The sequence below is a fragment of the Nymphalis io genome, chromosome 7 (assembly GCF_905147045.1).
Source record: "Nymphalis io chromosome 7, ilAglIoxx1.1, whole genome shotgun sequence".
Lineage (NCBI taxonomy): Eukaryota > Metazoa > Arthropoda > Insecta > Lepidoptera > Nymphalidae > Nymphalis > Nymphalis io.
Window position 1 is genome coordinate 2,191,557 of NC_065894.1, and position 13,908 is coordinate 2,205,464.

General features: G+C 30.9%; 1 protein-coding gene across 2 annotated transcripts in view; it reads left to right on the forward strand.

Moving 5' to 3' along the window:
* Positions 1–1,326: 1,326 nt before the first annotated feature.
* Positions 1,327–13,908, forward strand: part of LOC126769413 (connectin-like) — a 136,684-nt gene continuing 124,102 nt past the window's right edge. The window contains exon 1 of one of the 2 annotated variants that reach the window (XM_050488174.1): positions 1,327–1,445. The gene's annotated coding sequence lies outside the window, so the exon portion shown is untranslated. The remainder of the gene's footprint in view (positions 1,446–13,908) is intronic. The other variant, XM_050488175.1, reaches the window with a different exon arrangement.

Here is a 13,908-nt window from a genome sequence, read left to right on the forward strand (position 1 = left end):
GATCAGCAGGCTATATAATATACATAATTCTTTAACACCCACACTTACAAAGATTATTTAGCGACTGTTTAATTAAACACTGATATATCTATTTCTATTATTATTGATTTGACATCCGAAAGACACATTATTGATTAAATAATCTTACTAAATAACGTGTATAAGGGGATTCAGAGCTTGTGAGTTTCCATTAAATGAAACAATTGTGTTATTTGTGGTTTAAACTTCTTACAGTGCCAGTTTATCGGCAAAGGTGAGCTGATCTTAATCAAGTGACTTATTTTTTTATCTAGCTTCGTAGATCATAAAAAAATACAAATCAGTGTGATTACAGGAACTGGAAGCATACAAATTGCATACAGATTTTCAATGATAGTCAGCTTGTATGTATAATTATTTATATATAAGTTTATTAATAAATATTTATATTATAATGTATATTACTCATAATAAATAATATAATGATACATACAATGTATATATTTTAATATAATGTTACAATGTTTAAGCCCAGAAAATCTTCAAACTAAACCATAAATCCCAGTGAAACACAAGCAATAACCGAATCTTAAATGGCATCTCTTTCACACACTAGTTTTGTGATAGAGATGGGTGGACTTCACGTCAAATATCAGCTTATATTGCGGTTAATAGTATCGGCTTAACAAGCCTGTTCTGATCCATTAAACTTATGAAGACCCGGCATAATTAATGTAACTTATCTAATACGAATTAACCACTCGACGTTACAATCAGTTTAATCTGACTTTAATTTTAAAACTGTCTTAATCAATATCATGTTTATAAATAATTTTTCTAATGTTGGGTTAAGATCTGTGAAAGATTATTTATACTTACATAATTCTCCAAATCGTTATAATCATAATTACACATACTGTCTAAGACAGGTATGTATATTATATCGCAATCTATTTTGTTATATATTACAACGTGATTTGAAAAAAAAAAAATGTCTGGTACCTATTTTTATTACAATTCAAATAAAGTGCTTTAGCTAATACAATAATATTTATTGCTAAGTAAAATAAAATTGATGAAAATCGATTCCGCTTCAATGCGTTAATGGTTGCAATTTTTCCTGCACTTTTTATAGATAAAAACTCTGAGTAATTAAATAAACAAATCTATCATAATTAATGTTTTAGTCGTATCTTCGCTACAGCGTAGCAACGACACCTCTGGACAAGAAATTCATTCTTATGTTTAACACAATAAAGGTCAAAATGATGTAATATATGAATCCCTGATCTCGGCCCGTACTAGATGTGATTCGGAGCCTGCGCGAGGTGTCAGTTCTATTTCAGCGTTCAGAGAGAACGGACGTGCGACGTCACGGAGTGCGCGCGGCAAAAAGTGATCTTTTAAACGTTAGGCTTCGTTCGTAAAACCGACGAAGCGCAGCCAATGTGATATAAATATAAACGGTGAGTGTGTGTGATTTATATTATATATATTCTAAGTGTAAAAAAAAGTGTTAGTTCATGGTCGATTTGTTTAATGTTATTTCTTATGTGTCATCTCAGCGGAAAACGGCCTATGGTGAAATTTATTCGCTTGTTTGGAACTTCGGTACGGTGATAATAGGATTTTATTATACTGAAATATATTTATTGTCTCCGAATATCGGGTTTATCGAGTTTCTCCATGTTCTGATGTCTTCGTTTTTATGTTAATTGGATTTCGCGAGGCTGACCTCGTGTTTTATTTGTCTGATACAGTTCGGGATTTAAATTTATTTTATTCTGAATATTCAGAATTTCGAATAACAGGTTATTATTATTGTCTTTTTAATTAAAAAAAATAAAAACAAAAATCATAATTCGATATTATTTATAATTAAAATTAGAAAGTAAATAGTCAATGTCTCAGATTTAATGTTAATAAAATAACAACAAAGTCGAATCAAGTCTTTTGGGAGAATACAAATTTTATTAACGTATATTTGATATAAATAATTTCATTAATGACGTCATTTTTAATCGTAAGTGACTTTAATTGGAAATTGTTACTAATTTCTTGGAATAATAGTTACGAAAAACTACATCATGACATTCCAACAATTTGCATATATTTTTTTTTCTTTATTTTTTTTGACATTAAAAAAATATATTCCAAGCATTAAAATTTTAAGTTTTCTGTAAATTACAGGCAAATTTCGGAGCCATGAAATAATTAAGAAATCTTCTTTAAGACCTATATTTAAACCTGTGAAAAAAATCACTATCATCAATATTTATATTTAGCAGTGTGACATTAACAGGCTGTTACTGTACTGTAATTTTTATCGATTATGTACCCATATGATATAGTTGCTATATACCACTTAAAGGCATTTTGGCGTAATCGTTTTTGACAATGCGTAAATAGACTCGTGAGTGCCCAACGAATGACAAATGATGTGAATATCACAGATATTACTCTAAGACGTTCTCACTGAGTATAATGTATGATATACTTTAGTATAATGTCTAAAAATATTTTATTTTTACCGTATGTTTGTTAAATTCATTTATAACAGCCTTTGAATGTCCCACTGCTGGGCTAAAGGCCTCCTGTCCCTTTTTGAGGAGAAGGTTTGGAGCTTATTCCACCACGCTCCTCTAATGCGGGTTGGTGGAATACAAATGTGGCAGAATTTCAATTAATTTTTTTTTTCATTATAAAATTACATATTAATTAAATTATTAAATTCATTCATATTATAATAATATGTTGTGATTAATTAGTACTTAATTGTAATATTATAACTTGTAAACCATTATAACAATTAATTATATCAAACTATAAATCAGTATTATATTGAGTAGTTCTTATAAGAAGCTTATAAGCACGTTTAAAGAAACGCTCGTTCAGTATTCGATCGACTAGTACTGAGTTATATATAAATCGTTATTAGTGCATCAGTGACCGATAGTTTTTGAGTTACGACGAACGTTAAAGTCGTTCTTATTTTTCGTCACATACAAGTTTCAAAATTAAAGAAACGCTATTTGTCGGGATGCTTCTGAATGCTTTGTGAACTTACTTTTATTTAATATCTATAAGCAACATTATTGTTTCAAATATTTATTTATAATTGACATTAATTCTTGACAAACCTAAAGAGTTAGAGCGGAAGCCACGTTGCATACATTTGTATTATGATATAAGAAAATTAATTATACTTATTGTTTTATAACAAATTGGAAGTTTCAACTTGTTCAAAGGATGACCTCCCTTTGTTCAAAATTAAGCAGCTTTTGAGTAAACTGAATGAGACAAACTTCGAGCACATATTATTAATGAACTTTCATTACACTCGTAACTCGAAACTTTCCTGTTTAGAGTTAACGGGTACGTTTATAATTATAATAAGCTATTTAAGAAATAATGGTTTGATGATTTTTAATTATTTATTTTTTATATTTTGGTAAAAGCCTTGAATTGAAGTGTTTACAGTTACGATCAGTAACGATCTACACACTTCAATCTTTCTGCGCCTGATTCCTATCCGAGCCCAATCGGAGATACAAATATCTCCTATTAAATTATGAAAGTTAGCGAACAGAGAGTGCACTTGTGTTTACGCATACATTTTTTTACTGTAATGTTTCCTACGCTGTTTGCTAACCTTTGAGACTTGCTACTTCTTCTTAAAGTAGTAGAACAAATATGCTACCTGATGGTAAGTCGTCACTACCCATATATATTGGGATTGTAACCGTAACAGCCTGTGAATGTCTCACTGTTGGGCTAAAGGCCTCCTCTCTTCTTTTTTTTAAAGGAGTAGATTTGGAGCTTTTTCCACCACGCAGCTCCAATGCGGATTGGTGGAATAATACACATGTGGCAGAAGTAAAATTAGATACATGCAGATTTCCTCACGATGTTTTCCTTCACCGTAAAGCACGAGATGCATTATAATCACAAATTAAGTACATGAAAATTTAGTGGTGCTTGCTCGGGTTTGAACCCACGACCATCGGTTAAGATTCACGCGTTCTTACCATAGGCCATCTCGGCTCATAACATAATCGTGCTGATTGGAATTTTAAGATATATTAATTCTTACATTCTCAATGTGCCTTCTCCTCTACCTCATCTCACCTTTTCAACTAAGATTTTATATGTTTTTTGTGCCTGTAGATACACTAACTTACACATCTTTCAAACCGCAACACACAAAAAAGCATATAAGTATAATATTTTTTTCATCAATTATTTTTATCATAATAAATTCGTTCCTGTTAATGGTTATACAGATTAGTTTAAGACTGTCATTTAATTTTTAGAGTTATGTATAAGCTTGACACGATTAGCTAACATATAAAAGCTTACCAAAGATTTATTTTAAATTAGCTTGTGCTTGAGGCTTGTTTGAAACTATCCGTTGTGGCTTAAGCTGATCTATTCAGAGTTTTAAGCATAACAAAAACAAGACATAATTTTTTTTTTTATCGGAATAAGGAATAAACTTATAATTTTATGTATAACTGGCTTCTGTCCCGATTTCGCTCTTGGAAAATTCATAAAGAGTTACCCCTTCCATTTCCCCTCACTTTTAGTTCTGATTGATTATATTATAAAATAAACCTATTTTCCATATTTCACATAATTACAATAGATTTGCCTATTTGGTGATAATCAGTCGGATCAAACGTTTATTATATATTATTATAATTATAAATATAGATAATTAACTGTTCACTACGTTCTGTACACACTTTAGCTGATACCATGTTTTGCATTGACATTTTATTTTATGAACAATTTTGCCCAAAACGACTTGCGTGCTGACTTCGATGATTAAAGAAAGAATAAAGAGTGTACTAGAGAGTTTAGTCTCCATAGAGAAGCAAACACGCCGAAATCGATTGGAACATGACGTCAACGTAACGACGTAATTATTTTGATGACGTATCATAAACATTCATATTGATAATTCAACAAAGTTTTAACTCAATTGTTTAAGCATTACGTGAATGCAAAAAAATGCGCACTAGTTCAAGCAAATTCTATATAACACATAAATAATTGCGTATAGTATAATTGAGAAGCAACTTTTTTAGCTTGACTTAAAATACTTTAGTTAATGTATTAAGGAAGTCTTTTATAAATTATGTTGAAATTCGCTCCCTTAAGGGCATACTTTAAAAATAAAAAGAACATTTTCTTTACCAATATGATGCATGTATAAGGAAAAAAATGCAACTCTCAACTTTGTAGCGTTTACATTAAAGAATATTTTATTTTTAATATTATAAAGATTATATTTTACCTAATCTTCACCCGCAAGGGAGTTAAAAATATTTGCGGAAGTAAGTATGATGAATGTTAAAAAAAGTTAAGTATACTGATATTGTTTTTGTTACAAAAAAAATTGAAAAATGCTTTTAAATATGATATTAATGATATAACTTATGGTACAATTGATTTTATATATTAAGCGTATATTATTTTACCAGCATGAATAATACTGAGAATCTTAATTAGTTTTGAGAAGGACATTATTCAAGAAGCGTCTTGTTTTGTTTAAATTCGCCTAAAATAAAGCGGTTTGTCTTGTTTTCTATAATTTTGTTTTATTACTGAGACTAAAATTTTATCAAGTCTGAAATGGTATCAAAGGCAGGGTATGAATAAAGATTTGAAGTTACTCTACACAATATTTTTCTTTACATTTTTTTCGGTACATAATGAAATGCTTCTCTGTCTATATCATCAAATTCTCTTCTTACATTTATATGTGTTCGATGGTCGGCTTTAGCAGATATTTAGTACTTTTAGTTTGGCCATCTTCCTAACAATGCCTTGTTTATTAATATGCTTGTTATTTTGTTGCTGGAATAGCACCCCACTCTTAAGAGTCAAGAGGTTGTTCGAAATACTGGTTCAGGCAGGTGACGCTAATCTTTTTTGCCGGAAATAATACAAAATGTACGCTTTAAGATAATAAATGAAAGAGTTATGTCAAATTGTATGTACACTTTTAAAGTCTAAGCGTGTGATGTATAGATTTTTATACTCCTGAACTTTATACTATCTCAAGACCCACAAAGATCAATAAATGCTCACAAAAACATAAATATACATTATATTTTAATGTAGCTTTTTAAATAAAATGATGCAGAATTTTATGTTAATGTTATACGGTTTTATGTTTCTTTTTAAATATATAAATAGGTATAAGTAGAACCATGTCTATTTAAATTATATTTAGATACAAACCATGTTCCCGATTTGATATCCTATCGGAAACATTATTCACAGACTTGCCGAATTTTCGTGTTTTAGAGTTTTGTTATAACCTGCAAACCTGTATTTTAAATCTAACTCGGTCACGGAAAACAGTGTAATCCTGCTGTAAAAAAAAAATTGGGAATCAACACGTTATTAATTTACGGAAACCACTACAAAAACTTACTAAAAACCAAATTGGTGTTTATATACATACGATCAAAATAGTTAAACAAATTGTCTTTAAAAAACTATTTCACATAAGTGTAATTGTTTTTATTCAAATTTCACATATTTTATTAAACTACATGAATAGTTCTGAACCCGGGTACAAAACCTGTAACAATTAGCTTTCAATGAACTTGGTGCTGTATTTTAATACTAGGCTGTGTAATGAATGCGCTTTACAATAACGTTGCACCATGAACTTAGCGGTTCTTAAAAATAAATAACTAAATTTTTAAAATAAGAACACTGAATATGAAATATCTCGTTTTTGATTTGAAAAGGATGTATAGCCAGACTTCGTATTTTGAGCCATCGACTGACGTTTATCCTAAAATTATATTCTATGAAACCACACCCCGGTTTAGAACATGGTCGATAGAGTCGTAAGCAATTCTGCTCATAGCACTAAGTTGGTAGTCACGTCCTTTGCGAGCCGTCACTATCCGGAGTCCTCCTTAAATTTGATTTATTGTTTTCTTTAGAAAAGAGGCGATACCTATAGTTCTTCTGTCACCGTTATCTTTCAGGACGAGCCCCAATTTTCCATTTTTATCAAGTAAAAATATCTTGAACTGACACTGAATACTGGGAAACTTCTGAACCACATTGGCTCACTCATATTTCATCAAACAACAAATTTCATATTTTGATAATTGTTATGTAAATTATATTCGTCTGAATTTATTTACTGGTGGTAGGGCTTTGTGCAAGCTCGTCTGGGTAGGTACCACCCACTCATCAGATATTCTACCGCAAAACAGCAATACTTGATATTGTTGTGTTCCGGTTTGAAGGGTGAGTGAGCCAGTGTAATTACAGGCACAAGGGACATAAAATCTTAGTTCCCAAGGTTGGTGGCGCATTGGATATGTAAGCGATGGTTGACATTTCTTACAATGCCAATGTCTAAGAGCGTTGGTGACCACTTACCATCAGGTGGCCCATATGCTCGTCCGCCTTCCTATTCTATAAAAAAAAAAAAAAAATGTGTAATTTATTTTAGTGAATATAATAAATTTCATTCTGTGCTATATCTATTAGACAATATCAACGCATCTTTAGTAAGCACAGCTGAACAAACCAAGGGACAATTAGAAAGCAAACAGTGCAAAGACCGACAATGTTTTACTTGATATACTCCTTTAGAGCGATCAAATTTTATCATTCAATTATTAAGTAGAGGGAAAAATTTATCGTTAGTGATCTTTTTTATTTTCTTGAACTTTTGAACTATAATAATTAGTTCAACAAATCCGTACCATCCTTTTTGTTAGTAATATTGTTAAGGAATAATGGATAGTTAAAAGTAAGTATTAAGTAACAGCCTGTGCATATCCCACTACTGGGCTAAAGTCTCCTCTTCTTTTCTGAGGAGAAGGTGTGGAGCTTATTCACTACACTGCTCCAATGTGGATTTGTGTATAGTATTCGTGGATTTTTAATAAAAATAATGCTAAATTTGTTTTTATAATAATCTCACGCATGTGTCGAATGAAACTGTGCTAAATACACATACATCTCGTAGGAGACAAGCGTAATGGTTAAATTATCTATTTTGTCCTTGATAAGAGAGGAGACCTTTACCCAGCAGTAGAAAGCTTATACACAGTCACATATTACTTCTTACTAGTATGAATATCATATCACATATATAAGTGAGTATAAATTTTTTTTATGTCTAACTTGCGTTTTTTCCATAACTTGATTACTTTTAAGTAATTGCAATTGCACAGCCAATATGTTCCGTTTCCTATTAATTTATGTTCGTAGTTCATCCCGTGCGTTGCACTAAAGAAAACATTCTTAGATTCTGAGACACGTATATCCTTTGAGGCTTTTGAAACGTGGGACATTCATGTGCAGCTAAGAATTAAGAGAATTTATAATAATTTCATGTTTCTAAAATTACATCGTTGCTAAAATATTTTAAGTGAATTTTAACCGATAATTCTGAGTTCAAACCTGGGCAGTACCAATGAATTTAGCTTAGTTTATGTTTATACCTCATCTTTTTTCGGTGTACTAGAAGCAATTTTTTCAATTGTTAAGAATGTTTTTTAGACATAAAATTATTATTTTTTTTGACATTTTTTTCTCTCTGAATAATACAGTAGGTAAAATAAAATTTTGAATAAAATAAAATGTTTTTTTACTGCCTCACTATTATTAAAATCAGTTATTCGAAGATTACTCATAATGGCAAATTTCTCCAAAGTAAATACCACTCCAATAAAATAAATTAAAAAAAAACTATTTCGACTAAATATGTATTTCTCCATTGGTACTCAACTAATGTTGGTTTGTGTAAATGTTTAAATAATTAATTAAGTAATGATTAAGGTTTTATAAACCTTTTTTTACTATTAATAGGCCAGCGTTTGACCGTTGACTTGACTGATGTTAAGCATCGACACGGTCTAAGATGTAGCACGCTTGCCTATAAGAAACCTGTTTACTCTGGATTTGAAGACACCAACATTGTACCTATCGGGAAATACGGATTCAGGCAAAGCATTCCAAAGTTTCGCAGTGCGAATGATACCTAAAAAAACGAAAAAAGTGCGAACCTAAAAAAATAACTGACATTAATGAAAATCAAAGACTATTTAAAATAAGCGAATTATAATTAGCGAATCTTATTTAAGGTCAAGAAGAGAGAACAGCTAGCATTTTCAAAAATAAATCAAAATGTTCTTATTGTAGCGATTATAAAACAGATCAAAAAGCTTTAAGATGGATGCTTTCGGTAATAGCCTCAAGGTTCCATCATTTTTGAACATAAACAAAATTGTAAATTGACTTTTCCCTTCAAAAATCTTCGGATTATTTCCTTTTCAGCATCGTTGTCCTCTTAAATCCATCTTCCAAGGCTGTAATAAGCAATCAAAAGGTAATATTTATAGTGATTAATTAATACATCAGAGCGTTGCTTTAGCTATAGTAGGGTAAAATTCAGTGAATTAAATTCCAAGAAGGATAAAGGAAAACGTAGATATTTGTTAAAAATACCGATATTTCTGACAACCTATGTTTCACAGTAAATACTCCTTATAATGAAGAGTCAGTTACTAAAGTGGACCAACAACTTCAAAGAATTTTGCGAGGGACGTATTTATTTCTTCGTCCATTAAATTTAATATAATAATTCGACACTGAAGTCTAGTAGTGTAGTATATAGTTTCAATTAATATTTTAGGCATTTTTGTGAAATTATCATTCAGTTGTTACATTAATTTAATTAAAAATAACTAGTTTTAATTTTTTTCTTTTCTACTTAATTGGCCAACAAAATTGTGTAGTAAGAACAAAAGACGGCTATATAATACTAGGCCTGAAGGCATTCTTTGCCAGTCAACCTTTAGGCAAAACATTATGACAATGATTACACACTTAATGAGTATTATATTAATAAAATTATACAATAGAATGAATATGTAGAAATAAAATATATAGTAAAAAACGGAACTAAAATAATATATATATATTAGAGAAAAAACTGAAACAGATATAAAATAAATAAAGACTAAAGAAACACCTTTCTTTCATTTACTTTTCCGGGATACAAAATAGCGCTTGTCACTCTTTAGGTCAGAAACTACATTTATGCAAAAAACACATCGAGCGATCGTTTCTCCATTACTTCGTTGAAGAAGGACGTAACACCAAGCATACTTTCGCAAATAACAATTTAAATTAAAACAATTCAATTGAATTAATAAGATATACAATAAATGCTTACACTACAATTTTAAATTAGCAAGGCTTTTATGTTTTTATTTGTGAACTAATAATTTGAAATAAAAAATAATAATTGGCCTTTATTTTGTTAACTACGTTCATTAAAAAAATAACTTTTCACTTTTCACAATAGACCACTGGTACTATTGAAGTGTTAGTGTTTTGACATCCAAATCTAATACTATGCTTCTTCATGATTGTATAAGCTTAACAAACTCGAATCTATTACTAAGCAAGCTTAAGTCGACTCCCTATATATATTTACATACTAACTTCGTAAGTTGCATATAAGTTGGCCTGATATAAATCGTGTAATATATCGCATTGACGTCGAATTGACTTCGCATATTCATCAATATGGTTCAGCATCGTCAACGCTGCTACAGCAATTTCGTAGCCTACTCTCTACGTGTCCAGCATATGCTGCTAATAATTTATCTGAGCTTAGTATCAGCTCAGGCCTTCACTTGTGCAAAATTGAAAGGTATATTCAATATAGAAGCATTATAAATATTTTCTTATTGAAACATTAATATTTACCTGTAGGTACACAGTGCTAAATTTTACGGTACAATTAGCCACATTTGTTTTAGTCTTAAATATTGATTTCAATATCTTATATTATAACAGTAACATCCTGTTAATGTCCCACTGCTGGGCTAAGACCTGCTCTCCCTTTTTTGAGGTCTGGATTTTTGAGATTTGATGGTTTGGAGCTTATTCCACCACGCTGCTCCAATGCGGGTTGTCGGAATACACATATTAGTAGTAGTAGTCTACCTTGGAGATAATAATAAGTATAACAATACACAATTACAAACACAAAAAAACACACACTCACACACAGTCTCTTGCATTAAATTCTAATATCTTAATAGTTTTGATTTAATTACTGTCTTCTATTTAATAATTTTAGCTAAGTGCGTAATCATTATATATATATATATATATATATATATATATATATGTGTGTATGTTACATTTCATATAATACTTAATATAATATGCACATTAACTGTTTACTAAATAAATAATATGCGAGGGTAATTGTGTGAAAAAACGCAACCAACTTAGAACCCGATAACGTCTCAATCGTTGTATAATTTTTTTTTATATTCAATAAAGAAATGTCGCAGACCAAAGCTTTGGTAAATACATATAATATTGACAACTATGAAAAAAGTAATATATTTTTATGGGAATATAAATGTAAAGTAAAATAAAATAATGTAAAGCAGTATGTCACATATGGTGAAAATTATAATACTAAGCTGTATGAGTACATTTTTTATAAGAAGCTTGGCACATACACTTTCAATGTTTTACATCAAAAAGAATACTTAGAATACCTACTAAAAATTGCAGCTGGATGTTTTTGTATGGTATTACGTTCGTTTTGATTGTTTAAGTCTGTTTACTTTTGTCTGTTTATTATATAAATATACTAGCTGACCCGGCAAACGTTGTTCTGCCATATAAATTATAGTAACGAATTTATTGTAAGTGTGTCCACACACTTACGATAAATGGGATCAGAAAAGAGAGTATACTATAAATTAAATATTGTTATAATTGCTTGATAAATAATGGTCATTGATTTTGTTTTTTTTTTCGATAGTTTTTTTGACGCTTAGCATATGATTATAGCATTATTTGTCTGATTATACTGTCAATAGTAAACACTCGAATCATGTGTATATTGAATGTATGTAATGTATGTATAATTGAATTAATTTTGACATGATTTATTAACTTATTTTTCAAGATTGCATTATTTACACTTACCATAATATCAGTTTCTTGACGTTCCACCATAATATCAGTTTCTTGACGTTCCTCCATAAAATTGCGATGAAGACATAATATAAGTCCCGTGTAAATTAAAACAATAACAATAAAAAAATGTTCGGTTGGGGAAGACAAAACCCGGGAGGAACAAAGTCCTTTACGATATTTTTTCGTGTGCGAATGGATTTCAGGAACAGCCTTGCTACTGGATACGGGCCGATGAGGGACAGAGACGACGATGAGGGCAAATGGGGACATGCTCACACACACATTTTCGTTATTTTAGTGGATTTGTCCGTCTGTTCTTTCTGCTGTATTTCTCATGTTTGTTACTTTATACGAAGGCCCATATCTTGCGTCTTGCTGGCATTATTAACTATAACTTCTTCTTCTTCATCGTGTCACTCTTGTCAGAGCGGTCGTGGTCGCCATGAAGTATTATAAATTATTCGGCGCAGATGATATTCGCCTCACGAGCCTGCGCCATATGTCCCTGTCAGTGGTAAGCCTCGTGCATTCACTATAACAAACACACGCAAATAGTACTTACTGATGAAAAACGGTATACTGATAATGTATTTGTTCCTTTATTATTACAATCATAAAACACGTATATACAATTTCTTATAAATTAAAAACTTGTTGTTATGCGTAACAAATGCAGAATTAAAGTCAAAATGACGCGACGCTTCTCGTGAATGACTTACGCATGTGTGGATGAAGTTCGATGAGGCAGACGTAGCGCCATCTGTCATTCAATACTATGAATAATTTCATTTTGATTGTTAAAACGACATTTAAATTATTTGGACATTGCTCATACTAAAATCGTGATAAAAAATGGGTTCATGGGTTAGGAGGGTGAAAATTTGGGGATGTATGTATTTTTTGACGCTAAATCTATATAAAATACAAAATAAAAAATATCAAAAATATAGAAAAAAAATTCTGGATAGGAACACCCTTATCACCTAGCGGTATGAAATATACTTTACGACCGATTCTCATACCTACCTCCCAAATATACATAACAAATTTCATAAAAATCGGTCCAGCCGCTTTGGAGGAGTTCAATCACAAGCACCGTGATACGAGATTTTTATATATTAAATTACGGTAATAATAATCTCATACCTATCAGTCTCCAAACTCCCAACACAAGTAGACTATTCAAATTATTACAATAAAATGTTGTGATAATTTTTATTAAAAAATGTGCACTAGCTAAGTAATGCTATTCTTTTTATATGTAACTTTTCTATTGAAGAAGAATTTTGTTTGTTTTGAACCACAAACTTTCCCGGGCGTACCCTGAAAAGCTCACCATAATTCTCATCACAATCGGATCAACGGCTTAGGAAAGCATAGAGGACAAGCACGCTAATATATATACATAGATAAATGTAGAAGATAATATACAAGTATATGAAAACGATTAGCTTTGACTTGTTGAATAAATAGCAATTCAAAATACATTAAAGATTTCGATCAATGAAAATCTTAGTTCAAAAGTTGGGATCGAATTTTTTTTTTTTTATAGAATAGGAAGGTGGACGAGCATATGGGCCACCTGATGGTAAGTGGTCACCAAACGCCCTTAGACATTGGCATTGTAAGAAATGTCAACCATCGCTTATAGCCAATGCGCCACCAACCTTGGGAACTAAGATTTTATGTCCCTTGTGCCTGTAATTACACTGGCTCACTCACCCTTCAAACCGGAACACAACAATATCAAGTATTGCTGTTTTGCGGTAGAATATCTGATGAGTGGGTGGTACCTACCCAGACGAGCTTGCACAAAGCCCTACCACCAGTAAAAAAAAGAATTACCGAATACTAGGCCAGCGCATCACATCATTAACGTTTTAGTAGATTTTTACCTTACAGTCATTAATATATAATTAATACATTACA